The following is a 16,930-nucleotide window of genomic DNA, read 5'->3' as shown; positions in this document are numbered from 1 at the left end:
GATTATTTGAAATTTGATGGTAAAATGTCCACCGTTTCTGGAATGACCCAAAAATTGGTCAATGAAAATGCAGATTATCTGAAAGACACCAACTATTGGCAACAAGAATCAGCCAGGTGGAGAATCAGTCCATCCCCATATTAAATTAGGATATTTTTCCCTGAAACATCATCACTGTCAGTGGCCCCAAAAGTCCAGTATGGCTCCAGTTAATATGCTTAAAATACATAGGAGTGGGTGGTAGCTGTCGTAGCCTTGTTTGTCACAGTCTTTATGTGGCACCAGGCAGCAATACTGTCCTTAGGATTGTGGTCTGCTCACTTTCTATTTTTAGATGACACCATGCTGTTGGAGAAACGAAACCATTTTCTGTCCGTTCCTGTATACAACCTCCTCCAACCTCCTCTAACTGCCACCATGTCCACCTTTCCCTGCATCTCTTCACACCTTTATCTTTGCAGCTTTGCCCTCTCTTTCCTATTTTTCTACATTTTATCGCCGGTCCGTCATGCGCTGTCCACTGTCACACATTTCAGGTTAACAGATGGCGGCCCGGTGCTGGAGCTGGGTGATAGAAAGCCATCCCTTTGATTAAGTTTTAATGGCCTGTCAGCTCATCTTGACTCTGCAGCGTCTAAAAATAGAGATTAGGTCCTTTTTGTTGCAGGCAGCGGGGGGAATGCTTCAGCTGTGTGAGCCCTAACTTCATTCATTCCAACACAACAACGACGAGCCCTGGGACTTTCAACCTGATTGTTGTAATCATATTACGAATCAATCATTTCACAAATGCACCCTGGAGAGGTGTTTTTGTGTGTGAAAGAGGGATTGGGATTTGCAGGAAGCTACTGGTGATGAAAATGTTTATTTTCTGAAAGATGTGGATCTAACAGTGTAACACAAGGTCAAGATATGAGCTTTAGTATGAGCGAATGTGGGCAATTTATGTTTTTAACCCTCCTGTTGTCTTCATTTACGGGCGCCAAAAAATACTGTTTCCCTGTCTGAAAAAAAAAATCCAAAAATTCAGCCAAAAAAAAAAAAAAAATCCACAAAATTCTGAAAATTTGCAAAACCTTCAGGAAGAAAATTCCAATAATTCCTTAAAAGTTTCCCTTAAAAGTTTTATTTTAAATAATCCCTCAAATTTGGCAAGAAAATTCTTATAAATATTTTCAAAAAATGAGTAAAAATCCTCCAAAAAATCCTAAAAATATCTAAAGTTATAACATGTACATCAATAAAATGTCTGATATTTTCTTTAAGAACATTCACATAAAAATCAACCAAAATCCAGCAAAATTTGCTGGATTTTGGTTGATTTTTATGTGAATATTATTAAGAAACATTTTTAACATTTCTATTTCCACCAAAAAATGTTGAAAAACTTCCTAAAAATGTTGACATCAGAAGTTTCACTGTGAAAATATATATATTTTTAAACTTTAAAATGGGTCACTTTTGACCTGCAGGACAACATGAGGGTTAAAGATGCTGCAGGCATCATACAGTGTTCAAAACTGGGCTGAAGTTGTTCATGGAAGTGACAAATCTTAGTTCAGTGGATTAATTATGACTTTTATGATCTGAACATACAGCTTTTTAGGACAGAAAAGTTGAGTTCAGACGGAGAGAGCAGGAAAAAAAAGGGAAAGTACAGCTAAGAGGTCAGATTTCTCCTCGTAGTGCCATTCATCCTTTTAATGATGTGTGTGTTACGTGGTGAAACAGATTGCGAAAGAGAGAGCGAGACTGGCCAGAATTTGGGAGAAGAACTTTAAATTCCCCTCACATCCTGATGTCTGCACACAGCCTCATTCAGGGATTTGGGTTAAGAGGGAGGGTGGGGGGGATTTGTTTAGTGGTTGAGGTGGAGAGGGCGGTGGTGAACAGTGAATTCCAATTAATCTCTCCATGCACAAACACAGAAAACACACACACACACTGCTGCCAAGCAGAAAAAACACAGTGATGGATACCAAATGAAAGACATAAATAATACACTCTAAAGGAGGAAAAGCTTGAAGAGGCACTAACACTCATATCATACATGTGCACACACACACACACACACACACACACACACACACACAGACACACACACACAGACACACACACACACTCACACACACACACACACACACACACACACACACACACACACACACACACACACACACACGCCTAATGTACTGGAACTGGTCGGTAATGAATAAAACAGCGTTGTAAAGCAATGTCAGCTGGATGCTGAGTGTACCAACAAGAGAAAATGCTGCTCCTCATTCTGTCAACGCAGTACATCAAACCTGCATTCAGATTGCAGAGTTAACTTCAGGACAACGTTACACTCCATGAGCAGACCAAGCCGACTCATGTGGGCCAGTTTCACTCCAGAGCAGCAGAGGTGAGGTTGGTGTTGGTCACATCACTTGTTGGAGCAGCATATCACCATGCATTAGCTTTAATGCCCCATTTAAAGCTGTAGTTAGTAGGGCTGGACCCGAATATCCCAAATATCCGAATATTCATTCGCTATGGCGGAAATCGGGGGGGCGGCATGGCTCAGTGGGTAGAGTGGCCGTCTTGTAACTGGAAGGTTGCCGGTTCGATCCTCGGCCTGTTGAGCTCATGTCAAGGTGTCCCTGAGCAGGACACCTAACCCTTAATTGCTCCTGGTGGGTCGTGGTTAGCGCCTTGCATAGCAGCTTCCGCCATCAGTGTGTGAATGGGTGAATGTGATGTATCATGTAAAGTGCTTTGGATAAAAGCGCTATATAAATACAACCATTTACCATCCGGATATCAATTTTGGTATCCGAATATTGCCCGCACCCTCCGGTCAGACGTTACCGGGCGGAACAAATATTCAGCGTTACTGTCTTCCCCCCGCTCACATCGGCTCATCCCGTGGTGTGATCACAAACGTATACACATACGTCTATGATATATACACATATGTCTATGCGATCACCCTCTCCTCCCCCTAGAAGAAAATAGGAATATTCGGAGCTCGTCTCTTCCCTTCGCCTTCGGCCCACTTCGGCTCATCCATTTGTGTTTGTTACCACCACCCGAATGGCCAGGTGGCTGCCGACTCTGACATTACGCTTCACTTCACACAAGACAAGATGCCGAAGACCTCCGCTTCGTGTGACAACGAAGGCAGTGTGCAAAATTTGCGTCCGGGAGACCAGACGAATGGATCCAAATACTCAGGCGGGTCCGGTCCGGAAGACCAGACGAATGGATCCGAATATTCGGGCCATCTCCGCCGCCACCCCATGGACATTACGGGGCGGAACGAATATTCGGATATTCGTCTTTAATAGGACCCAAATATCCGGAGACCAGAAACCACTATTAGGGAGTTTGGAGACAAGGCTTATTCTTAATAAATGTACGGTTACGTTAAACAGCTCGTTTAGCCTTGATTATACTTTCTTGCGGATACACCAATGGACAACTGCAGTCACCAACAAAGCATAGCTGATGCTATTATAAGACTGGCTCTATTCCGTACATACATGGTAGGTCGTACCCACGTATTCTGCACAGTCACGCAAGTTAAGCCTGCATGCTACTACCCGTCTGATGTAGTTGCTACACAAAGTTTGGGTTCTACAAGTAGGGGTCCTGATGAACTCTTGGGACTTGGGAAGAGAACAAACATCACATGAAATTTAGCCGACCCTTGCTTACCCACAAGCATTGAAAATATAAAACTGCTCTTTAGCTTAACTTCACAGAAAGATTCAACTGATTCACTTTGCTTTGTCAAAAAGTTGTAGTAATTTCATGAACTCATGAGCTGCAGATCTGCTGGTTGGTCCCATTTTTGAATGAAGCCAGATGCATTAACTAACCCTGCTTCTGGTTGTAGCCTTATATTTACTTTATAGACATGACAGTGGTATTGATGTTCTCATGAAACTTTTTGCAAGAAGAGAATCCCCCCAAAAAATCTTTTATTTTGTGTTCCAAAATGTAGTTTCAAGTAGAGTCATGGAAGTTGTTGTGTTCACCAAATTGCAGAAGGAAATCTGCCTGATGTGACCATAATCTGTGAATCAAACAAAGATGTAGCCTCCAGGTTTGAAAAGTGAAAGGTTGAAGCGCCTTAAACCTGCATTCTTGGGCACCCAGATAGCTTGATCGGTTGAGCAGGCTAAACAGGGACTATAGCGCCCGATGCGGCAGCCATGGCTCGATTCTGCCTCACAGTCCTATCTGCCTCTCAACTAAAAACCTGTCCCTTGGTTGTAAAACATGTCCTAAATGACTCTACTTCTCACTTGATTTGTAATCTCAATGAACACTTTCCAAATTAATTTATGGTTTTAATTGCTAGGTTTAAGTCTTGCTCAATACAGCAAGATGTTTTTTTTTAGTTTGTTTTTTTTTTAGTTTGTTTTTTTAACGAAGCTCTGATTGAGAATAAAATGGATGATAAAGCAGGACATGCTCAAGGGTGTGACTACCTTGTGGTTCACAGGTTGCACTGCACGGTCACTCATGATGTCCAGTACTAGTGGGTGATGTCACAGTGGCTTTATACATCATTTATATACAATCCAAACACAAAATATACCCGAAGCATTATGGGAAGTGTAGTACTGAAGTCAGGAATCTCAGTCCATTGAAATATTAAATCGCTATATTCACACTATATTAACATTAGTAATTGACAAATTCAACAAAAATTACAAAACGCCGCAGTCAAATTCCCTGCTATTATTGTGTTCTGTATTATAATACAAACTCATGCCCTCTATGAACGAGTTAACAGCTTACAAAATGTACCTTGGACTGTGTGTTTGCTGCCTGTTAATCCCTAAAATCCCTCATATTCCAGGGAAATTCTGTTGCCAAATCTCCTTTTGCAGTTTTACAAAGTGCAGCATTGCTTTATGTAGCGCATATCTGCTGCACTACAAGAGCTCAGTGAAAACATCACGTGCACAAGGAAAGACGATTCTCTGAGTCTAAGCAAACAGGAGAGAAACTGTGCTGAAAGTAAGGTGGAAAAGAGTGTCCTGTGTGTGCTTGAGTGAACATCTGTCTGCACGCCTGTATGTGTGTGTGTGTGTGTGTGTGTGTGTGTGTGTGTGTGTGTGTGTGTGTGTGTGTGTGTGTGTGTGTGTGTGTGTGTGTGTGTGTGTGCGCGCGCGTGTGTGTGTGTGTGTTGCAGCGATGTCCGCTCCACAGCTGGGTGGGAGCAAATCAGCATGAATGGCATCTTTGTAGAAGAGTCCATCTTTTCAAGAGACTTCAGCAAATGCTTGTGTGTTTGTGTTCCCGGCTTTGTCCATTGTGAACTCTCCTGCAACAAACAGTGGCTCTGTTCAGGTTTCTGAGGAACTGGACAACACAAACCCCCCAAAGAGAAAAGCTCTACGGTCCACACACTTAATTTACCTCTATCATTCATGTAGCACAAGCTTTAAAAAACAAAAAATACAATGAGACAATTAAAAGATTAGGAAACCAAAAAATACAATTTGGGAAAAGGGGGAAAAAAAGAGCATTTGAAGTTCATCTATTCAGGAAGAAGAGCAGGTACTGACCAGCTCAGGTGTAAAAGAGGTCTTTGGACTTGAATCTAACAGACATAACCCACTTTTCTGTGAATGCTCCACCTGCATATAAAAAAGGTAGAAAACAAAGTTGTTGACCTACAACAGTCAACCTGCATAAGGGTGTTACTCAGAGGAGAACCAACGAGGCACTTCATGGCTCTCCAGTCAGGAGCTGCTTTAACCTCTGTCATGCTCCAGACTTTGTGTTTCCAGATCGGGAAAAACAGAGTATATGCAAGGTTAGGAGCAATGCAATACAAGTAATTTAAAGTAAAGACATACGGGGAGGTCAGAGGTACTAATGTGAGCTCAGTCCTTGTTGTCTGAGCTGTATAAAAACAGATCTCTGTAGGATTGATGCTGAATATGATGTTTTTTTACACAGAGACCCAGTTTTACAGCGGTGCAAAACAACCCATTACACCCACAGTTTAACATTTAACACCATTTAATTGTGAGTGGTTGGCTGGAACTTCTGCTGAGAGCATTGTATTATTGTCTCGCTATCACACAAAATGTAAAATGGTGACTGTAATTGTGCAGCTGGGTGCCTCTGACTTCTACTGGACAGCGTAAATCTACTAGCGTTTGGTCAAAATATGGAGAAGGATACATGGATAATGTTTGTGGAGGTCAGTTGTGTCTCAATAAATACCCAACTTATCTATACTGGGGGAAAGTGCTCCTGCAAAAACTGTGCCATATTATTGGTACACTTGCAGAAATTTCCGGTCAAATAGCAAAGCAGGTGTCAAAGTCCACAAAGATATTAGCATTCTTACTAATTTGTAATAGATCTGTTGCATAGACTTGAGGTTCTACATCATCAACTGGCTCTTTGGCCTGTTTCACAACCCCTTCCTGGACAGCATCCGTGATGTGGGGCATCACCTGTACGGTCTTGTCCAGGTAATCTCCCCTCCTCTCCTTATTGACAACTGACTGATAAATCTAGCTGGTGGTCAGGCTGTTATCTCTTGTCAGTCGGATGTCAGGGAAGCGTTTGTAAGTCCACCTCTCCCCTGTCATCAAGCACAAACACCTCGCCATGAAAGGTGAAAGCGACGTGAGGATTGTGACCACGCTGCTTGCAATGATGCCAGAGATGACTCCACCCGTTACCAGGATGTACTCCAGCATTGTGCTCTGGTGTCTAATGTTCTTCAAGTAGAGCCTCTCGTTCAATCTTTGCCCAGACACTTTAGCATTACTACGAACAGACAGTTACGAGTTGTGTGTATTTGCATGCAACGACTGTTTGATCCAGATGGCAGCAGCTGTGGACAGATAGAAACTGACTTTTAATCAGTTTTAGGCATTTGTGCAGCCTCACTATATTCACATGTTGTTGTGGAATTTTAAGATTAAACAAATGATAAAATTAGACAAATGGGATGTGTGAAACAAATTTAACAGCCAACAACGATAAGATCGGAAGATCTAACATATCAACTGAAGCTATGAAAACACTAAATAATCCTGTGGAAAAGGGCAATCCAATTGAAGACCATGGAGCTGAAACCAGGGGTTAAGACCGGAAGTGCATGCCTTCTCTTCGTCTGTAGGGGTGGGGGGTGGTTTAATTTTTGATACGACTTCATCATGTACATCCTGATTGGGTCGTAAGATGATGGGTTGCGGCTTACAGAATGGAAGAGGAGTGTTTAGAAGAAGTTTGTGCGAGTATATAAGGCCATTAACTTGTTAAAATCTCAAGATTTTGCTCATGTTTGTTCTTACAGCCTCTGTATTAAATAAACATTATTCGCGCCAGACTCTGGAGGCTTTTTTGAAGACTGCAGCTTTTGATCCAAAACTGATTTTTGACTATACGTTTCACAAAGCTGCCTGACCATCGTTGACCCTTAGCAGGCAGACTGAGGCACAACAATGCCCAATAAATCATTTTGTCCTGGAAGCTGGACTTGTTGCACAAGGCTGTGTTCAAGGCCATTAGCTCAGCTCAGCGCTGGTTTAATCTGCAGAGACACTCAGTCTAATGTTTCTTTAGCTGCCCAGCTATATGTGACGCATCAGGATACACATTTGAAGAATATCTCACACTTCCTTCTAATGAGCCCACAGTGAGAGTGAAGGCTGGATGTGGCTTCTGATGGACAGCCGTGCTGACACACTGCTTTTTTCACTCAACAGATAAAACACACACACACACGGGGTTATAATAGCACCACGTAATCTTAAGTAACTCTCCAGCAGAGCGCTTTAAAGAGTTTTAGAGTTGTGTCACTTCTTGGATGCTATAACTGAGCATCTTACAGCCCAGAAATCTCACCAAAAACCCAACCGCCTAAAACATGAATGAGCTGCAGCTGCAGCAGGGTTTTATCCGTTACCATCTCCCCCCGCTGTCTGGGACAAATCCAAACTTCGATGTTGTGTAAATCATGCACGGATGTCCGCCTGAGATTTCACCAGAAAATCAAAGCCATGTGTTTAAATCTGCGGTTCTTGGGATGTCTCTCTCACTCCTCCTGTAACAGCTCCTGACAGGCCTGTTGGCAGACACTCTGTACAGTATGCTAACCAGTCACTTGAGCATATTAGGAGGGGACTCAGGGAGCGGAAACAACCCACTATGTGATGAATGGTGGAGCAGGCATGATGGTAATGGACAAGGGAGATTAAAAATGATTATGGCAGAAGGGCTGAGGGGGATAAGCGGTCCATTCTATAAAGCAGACGATTATCCCTCTTTACTGATGCTGTTGATTACGACGGCACTGCACTCACAAGAGGAATGCAAACACGCAAGCAGCACACGTTTACGTTACCTTAATTACAGTATAATGGCTATTGAGAGCAATTAGTAAGGTCACAGGACTACACAGAGAGTAGCTGCTCATCTGCACACAACCAGGAGTTTTAGGTTTTATGATTTGTCCAGCTGCTCATTCAGATTTATGCAACTGTGCTGTCCTTGTATTTAATATACTTGGATGCATTTCAAATTTCATTCAACCCTCATGTCGTCCTGCGAGTCAAGATTGACCCGTTTTAAAGTTTGAAAATGTGGAAAAAAATAACTATTTTCACAGTGAAACTGCTGTTGTCCACATTTTCAGAAAAATCTTTGAACATTTTTTTGGTGGAAAAAAAAAAAGGTTAAAAATGTTTCTTTAAGAACACTAACAAAAAAAAAAAATCAACCAAAATACAGCGAATTGTGCTGGATGTTTTTAAAGAAAATATTAAAAGTTTCACTGATATACATGTAATCATTTTAGATATTTTTTGGAAGATTTTTACTCAATTTTTGAAAATATTTCCAAGAATTTGATGCCAAATTTGGAGTTTTTTTTTAAATAAAACTTTTAAGGGAAACTTAAGGAATTATTGGAATTTTCTTCCTGAAGGTTTTGCAAATTTTCAGAAATTTTGGGAATTTTTTTGCAGAACTTTTTAATTTTTTTCAGACAAGGAAACAATATTTTTTTGGTGCCCTTAAATGAGGACAACAGGAGGGTTAAAAAAATAGCTCAATCAGGAGTTAATAATGTATTTGTTGGGGAATATTTCCAGCAGTGGATTAACACACAATGTATGTCGTGGCGACTGTTCGGAGCAGCAGGACAGCATATGTGGGTAGAACTCAAAATAAACTCCAGCATGTTTGTTCATGGTAATGAAGGAGAATGTCATGCAGTGCAGCAGTCTGGACAATAACGGACGTCTGTGGGAAAGAAGCTTTGGACACACATAATGCTTATTTGCAGGACCAATTCATTGTTGGTATTTTTGTGCGGTTGCTGATGGTAAGAAAAACATAAAAGGCATATGTGTTGATATAGAAGCCGTTGTGTATTTAGACAGAAAAAATACCAAGCTTCACTTTGTAATCGGGTCAAAATTAGAGGCATGTGAAAGCAACCGTGCTATGTGATCTAGTTTGATGGATCAGAAGCAGCAGCTAGAAGCTACACTGATCAGTCACAACAGCTCTGAACCATCAGGAAATGGACACAAGACCTCTGGGGGTTCCTGTGGGCTGGGACCAGGACACTGGAAATGGAAGGGAGTCCTGTGGGTCTCCATTGATTGGTATTATTCTGCCATGTCCCACCAATGCTGGATTAGATTAGGATCTGGGGAGTTTGGAAGCTCTTTGTTGTGGTCCTCGAGCTGATTCAGAGACGTTTTTGCAGAATGTACTGTCCAGATGGGTAAAGATGCTGCTGTCAGGAAATTCCATCGAGATTGAGGTGGGGTGGTGTGTTCTCGGTACGGGTGTGTCAAGACCATGTCAGGGATCTGGATCAATCACAACATTTTTTAAGAGATCAATGTCAGCACTAATCTAAGCCAGTCTTTTACGTGAATCACAGATTGTTGTGAGACATTTGCCAACTACACAAGCTCTGGCTGGATGACATTAGCGTCACAGAGGTCTTTGTCATGGTGCCCATTGCTAGCTAAACTCCTGGGGTCGCTACAGTAATAAACGGTAGGAGGCTCCACCTGGTGGTTCATCCAGGTACTACAGCTAATGGACAATACATGTTCTGAATACATGCAGAGAACACAGGTTTTCATCATCTCTTGGAACTTGTGGCGTCATGGTACACTTTATCCTGTACACACTACTTTCATACAATGTCCTTGAATGTACTTGAAGTGTGCGTCATGTAGAAAAATGAAATTGGACTGGGACTCAGGATCAGCAGACTCTAAATATTAAATGACCAGGATTGGGACATCGCTAGTGTTGGTTCTGGAACATCATCTGAGTTTGTGGTTCACGTCAGAGCAACATTCACATGAAGTTTCCAAGCAGAGCACTGCATTGTAACAAGAGGATCAATGTTATTCACTTTAACTGTCACCATCATCTCAAACTAGCAGCCAAACACCTCCTTAGAACTCTCCCTTCTTTGGGTTTCCCCTCCGCAGATGCTTCATTCTATTCATTAACGACTATTTATATTCCTCCAGTTACAACCCTCACCGTACCCCGTGCATTGTTAATGCTGGGTGGAAAAAAAGCCAAACTAACAATGGCACCTGGCTGCCATTTACGCCTTATTCTCTGATTGTTCCAGCAATCCAGCCTCATGGACTTTAATAACAACAATAGCTGCAGTTTCGGTTACATTTTGAAGGCAAGGTTTGTCGTTGGGCTACTCTGCGACTACCTCTGTCTCTCAGTCTTCAGCAGGTAATAATAGCTGTTTTTCTCCCCTGTCTGTCTCACTTTTATGGCCTCCGGGCTGAAAGAACAGACAGCCCACTGTCTTGGGAGGCATCATGGCTGAGCGCGCCATCGTTCCCATGAAGCCTCGGCTCTGGGCGGCCCTTCACCCCAGTAGTAACACATACAGGCTGTCACATGACCTCTGAGTGGCGGTGGATAAGTCATGTCGGTGCCTCAGGTGGAACCACAACCAGGTCACACAGCCCAGGTTTCTCTCCTTTACTCTACTTCAGTTTCTACAAACAGCATGCGTCATCCTCACCGTTTGTCCTCTCTACACCAGGTTGTGACACATTATTCAAATTCTTTGCCCACAGCTGTCCAGTGCTAAACTTGGTTGCTGAGTTTACGCCACCAACCGAGACTATAGATTGAATTATTGACTGGTTGCAGCCATTATGAACTTTTCTGCAAAATGTTGGTACCAAATGACAGCAAAAAAGGTCAGCCACAGCTATGAGATCAAATCTTGCTACTTGACAGTTGATCAGAAACCAAGCAGCCATTTATTGCAGCTCTTGCAATAAATCCTACCTTCGTAAAGGCTTTGCAGCTCATTTTTCTGCTGTAACTGCCAGAGAGAAGTGAGGATTTAACTTTATTATCATATTAGAGGCAGTCTGTGGTGCTGTTGAACTGTGTGAAGTCTTTCTGTTCACCAAATTAAATCAAATTGACCAAATAACAGAAAAACTCAGCTGGCATTTTCTCTCTGAATGATGATCCAGACTACATGTACTTGTATTTTCTATGAAGAGGGCTTAATGTTCAGTCGCCTCTATAGCTCTTTGTGTCCATAAATCAAATAAGTTTTATCATTAAGGTATTACATACATTCAAACTCTGAGATATAATTTATTGTTGGGCTGTTTCAGAAGAACTTGTAGTGCTGGAGAGTGAGGGTGTCCTATTTTGTCTCGTTTAAATATCTATTGATTTATCTCAAAAAGTTGCTTTACAGCTCAGCGCTATTAATAAATTGCAATAAAATGATCAGAAAAATGAATGGAAATGTCTCCAAGACTGTTGGAATAGAAACTGAACATTATAGCCTTTATGAAAATTGGATAAAATGGATAAATATCAGACACGTCATATCTGTATTTCTATACAGATCCAATTATTTTTCATGTCCAGGTAGTTGCAAAACACTGTGCAACGCAGATTTATAGAAAGCTGTTAACCTGCAGCATTGGAGAAGTGCTCTGACTCCACAATTCTGCATTTTTGACTACAGCAGAAATGGAAATGCAACACTTTTTGTGGAGATTAGACACAAAGACAGAAACATTGCCAGGGTTTAAAGAAATGAAGGCTTCATCCAACAGAATTCACAAACATCCACTAATTTGACCAGCTCTTTAACCATGTGTTTATAACAAGGTGGCATAAATAGAAGTCATCAGACTGAAATCACACTGGGGACTTACTCATTTAGTTACAATATTGCACACAGTCCAGCTTTGTCAAGTAACAAGGTAAATATTCCAAATCATGTGATCAATAAATATATAATACAAGATTTAATGAACTGATGCTGAATTTAAGCATCGGAACTTTCATTATTTTTCACCTGAGAAACACTAAGGTGCTGCTACAAACATACAGAAGCTGAGCGAAATGCGAACAAGTTAACCCGACAGAAGATGACGTTTTTTAGAGTGGTGGATGTAGCACGGTCAGGCCACGTGTCCTCCCTACTTGTATCTGTAATTTAGAACCAGACAGACAAACCGCATATATACTATCAGCATAATATTCTAAAAAGCATAAATAATTAATCAAGCAAACAAGACAGGGTACTCACAACAACGGGGGAAAACTAGACTAACGGGGAGCAAACCAGAAGACCAAACAGGTACAGCAGACTTGGAGACAAAGATGAGAACGGTAGGGGGGAAAGCTCGGTCCATGTGGGGTATTGTCGCCTGAAGATGAAGCAGGGAACAGAGCCCAAGAGGAGAGAGCTGAGTGTGACAGGAAGCAGGGATCTGACAGTCTGCAGTCCAGCAGAGAGCGACTGAAAGAACCAGGTTTATAAACTGTGAGGTGGAATTGTGAACAGGTGATTCACATTCCTGCAATCAGACTGCAGGCAGGTAGAAGATTCAGGAAGCAGAGAGGAAGTCTGTAAAACAGATGATAGACAGGAAGAAGGGGAAGTCTCGGGGCAGGGATCAGAACAAGTCCAAAAGTTAGTCATTTTGGAATTTCTGGTTTCAAGTCGGTTGTTTTTTGTCGTCACTTCATAAATGTTTGAGTTCATAAGGCTAATTAACCCTCGTGTCGTCCTGTGGGCCAAAAATGACCCGTTTTGAAATTTGAAAATGTGGAAAAAATATATATTTTCACAGTGAAATTTCTGATGTCCACATTTTCAACATTTCTGGGAAATCTTTGAACATTGTTTGGTGGAAAAAAAGAAATGTTAAAAATGTTTCTTTAAGAACAGTCACAAAAAATCAACCAAAATCCAGCGAATTTCGCTGGATTTTGGTTGATTTTTTTGTGAATGTTCTTAAAGAAAATATTAGAAGTTTTACTGATATATATGTAATCACTTTAGACATTTTTAAGATTCTTTTGGAAGATTTTTACTCATTTTTTGAAAATATTTACAAGAATTTTCTTGCCAAATTAGTTTTTTTTAAATCAAACTTTTAAGGGAAACTTTTAAGGAATTGTTGGAAATTTCTTTCTGAAGGTTTTGCAAATTTTCAGATTTTTTTTGCAGAATTTTTGGATTTTTTTTCAGACAAGGAAACAATATTTTTGGTGCCTGTAAATGAGGACAACAACAGGGTTAAATATGTGAGATTCAAGGAAAATACATGACTTTAGAAACAGCAGCTGAGGAAATAACTCAAGCCTGCACAAATCATCAAACTTCTCAGGAAAAAAAAATCATTTTGCGCGATATATGTTGATGGAAATTATGTAAAAACACCCCAAAGTTACAGAAGAGCTACTAAATGGAGTTGCTTTAATTGTTTATTTGTCAATTATAGTACTTGCTAGAGCAAAATATCACATGCACCTTTGTTCTGTTTCTCCTTTTACCTCAGTGAATGCTCGTTCAGAGGCCAAAAATCACAGTCTAAGCCATTTCACAAGCACCGCTGAGCCTCACTGCCCTCTGGCATTACAAAACTACTTCAGCCACCAATCAATGCTCACTTCCCAGAGGAGCACATGTCTCCTAAACGTCTCCCTTCCTTTGTGACCTTCCTATTTACACGTAATCCTGACAGAATTATCGTTTCCAGACGAAAACTACGACGTTCTGCTCAGAAAACACGCCGCACCGTTTCTCTGACTTGTTCTTAGCAGCACATTCTTCAATCATGTAATACCACAATCCCTTAAAGCTCTAAAATACTGACACAACCAGCTTAGAAACACACACAGAAGCAATACAACCAGCGGCTAGAGGATGTTTACGGTCTCCCTTTAGCCTGTGGTTGTTTTTTTCTATCTTTTGGCCTGGTGTCAGTGATAACTAATCCTCTGAGAGGCTGGTGGCATATACAACAACAGCTGGTGTTTAGACTGGTCAGCTGAATAGAGACTGGGCTGTTGAATGGTCAGGAAGGGCAGCTATTACACTGAAACACACACTCCAAGCCTGATTGAATACCTGAAACACTGCAAAAACTCTAAATCTTACCAAGTCTGTTTGTCTTATTTTTAGTCAAAATGTCTCATCCCACTTGATTTAAGATAAATTCGCCTAACAAGTGACATTTCAGCAAGATGGAGGGACTTGTTTTAAGACGATGCATCTTAAATATTTTGTTAAGTCAAACGATCTTGAAATTATCTTGTTTTAACCCTCGTGTCATCCTGCGGGTCAAATTGACCCATTTTAAAGTTTAAAAATGTGGAAAAAATATATATTTTGACAGTGAAAACTTCCACATTTTCAAAATCTTTTGGGAAATTTTAGAAAAATTTTTGGTGGAAAAAAAGAAATGATAAAAAAATTTTTCTTTATGAACATCCGGGAAAAAAATCAACCAAAATCCAGCGAAGTTTGCTGGATTTTGGTTGATTTTTTCCCGAATGTTCTTGAAGAAAACATTAGAACTTTTACTCGGATATATGGAATCACTTTAGATATTTTTTAGGATTTTTTTTGGGAAGATTTTTACTAATTTTTAAAAAATATTTATAATTTTTAGATTTTTGAAATATTCATTTCTTTCCAAATTTGGGAATTGTTTTTTAAAAATAAATTTTTTAAGGAAAACTTTTAGGGAATTTCCTTCTTGAAGATTTAGCATTTTTTTAATATATATTTGGGGATTTTTTTGCTGAATTTTTAGATTTTTTTCAGACATGGAAGCAATATTTTTTGGTGCCGTAAATGAGGACAACGGGAGTGTTAAGACACCTAAGCTTGACAATCCTGGTAAAATACAGCTTAAAATAAGTTTTCCAGCTAATTTTAAGATCTCAATATTCTAAATATCATATCTTATTTCTAGACATCTTACCAAGCCACTTTTCACTTGTTCTATTGGCAGATTTTTTCACTTATTTCAAGGTAAAAGTTCCTTGAAATAAGTTTTTTTTCTTCTATTCAGAGAGGCATTTTTTCTAGCGCATTCTTAAATATTCTTTTCCTGTAGTGGAATTTAAGATGTAAATGAATTTTGGACTGCTCGACTGCACCCTAATGAGCGATTTTAATGCATCCAACGGTTTTACCAATGGTTTCCATTAAGGTGTCCCATCAACGCATCAAAGCTGCCGTCGTAAGCTCGTCCACTGATGTGTCTGCAGACGGACAGATTTTTTCCTGCATACACGGTGTAATCCTGGATTGAGGCAGGAGGCCGTGGATGTTGGGGGGTTGTCGCATGTGTTTTTGAGCCAGTATTGGTGACTGAGGGCACTAATGCTACCCTCCTCCTAGGAGGTCAGAGACAGAGTGAGGTCCTCCTAATCCTATTATCCATAGCAGTGGCAGCTGGAGACACACATGATGCAACACATCGCTGGCTGTGATAACGCTACCTCGGCCGGTTGTGTTTGTGAGTACAGTGGTCTGGGGCTGGACCCGAATGTCCGAATATCCGAATATCCGTTACGGTGGAATCTGAATGTTCGGATTCCAACCCCACCTTGTCAGACAATGGAAAAAATGCCCCTCTCAAAACCAGGAAACAAAACTTATTTGAAAGAACTTTTACCATGTGAAAAAAATGAAAAAATCTGCCAATAGAACAAGTGAAAATGTCTTGGTAAGATTTCTAGAAATAAGATGTGATATTTAGAATAATGAGATCTTAAAATAAGCTGGGAAAACTTATTTTAAGCTCTATTTTACCAGGAGCTTAGGTGTCTTAACCCTCCTGTTGTCTTCATTTACAGCACTGGAAAATATTGTTTCCTTGTCTGAAAAAGTACAAAAATTCTGCAAAAAATTCAACAAATTTCTAAACAATTTGCAAAATCTTCATTAGGAAAATTCATTCAAAGTTTCCCTTGAAAGTTTTTTTTTTTAAATGCCCAAATTTGGTAAGAAATAAAAATTGTAAAAATAATAAAAAAATATAAAAATTGTAAATATTTCCAAAAAATGAATAAAAATCTTCAAAAAAATCCTAAAAATATCTCAAGTGGTTACATATATATCAGTAAAATGTCTAATATTTTCTTTAAGAATATTCACATAAAAATCCACTGAATTTCGCTGGATTTGGTTCAAAAATTTCCAAAAAATGTTTAAAATGTGGACACCAGAAGTTTCACTGTGAAAATTAGTATTTTTTCCCCATTTTCAAATTTTAAAACTGGTCAATTTGACCCGCAGGACAGCACGAGGGTTAAACTTATTTAGAGTTTTCTAGTAAAATTCAACTCAAAACAAGATAATTTCAAGATTGTTTGACTTAAGAAGATATTTAAGACGAATTGTCTTAAAACAAGTCCCTCCATCTGCTGAAATGTCACTTGTTAAGTGAATTTATCTTAAATCAAGTGGGATGAGACATTTTGACTAAAAATAAGACAAACGGACTTGGTAAGATTTTGAGTTTTTGCGATGCACTCATCAGTTCGTCTCTTATTTCGGATTTTATCTATGATACCAAATACAATTTAAAAGTCCACAATACAGTGAGACCTCGATATGGCGAGG

At 40.0% G+C, this 16,930-nt stretch overlaps 1 protein-coding gene across 1 annotated transcript in view; it reads right to left on the bottom strand.

Moving 5' to 3' along the window:
- The window catches only part of pkn1b (protein kinase N1b), a 55,114-nt gene that overhangs the window by 30,399 nt on the left and 7,785 nt on the right, over positions 1-16,930 (bottom strand). The window lies entirely within an intron of this gene.

The sequence above is a fragment of the Acanthochromis polyacanthus genome, chromosome 21, assembly GCF_021347895.1.
Source record: "Acanthochromis polyacanthus isolate Apoly-LR-REF ecotype Palm Island chromosome 21, KAUST_Apoly_ChrSc, whole genome shotgun sequence".
Classification (NCBI taxonomy): Eukaryota; Metazoa; Chordata; class Actinopteri; family Pomacentridae; genus Acanthochromis; species Acanthochromis polyacanthus.
This window is presented reverse-complemented; position numbering and strand designations above follow the sequence as displayed.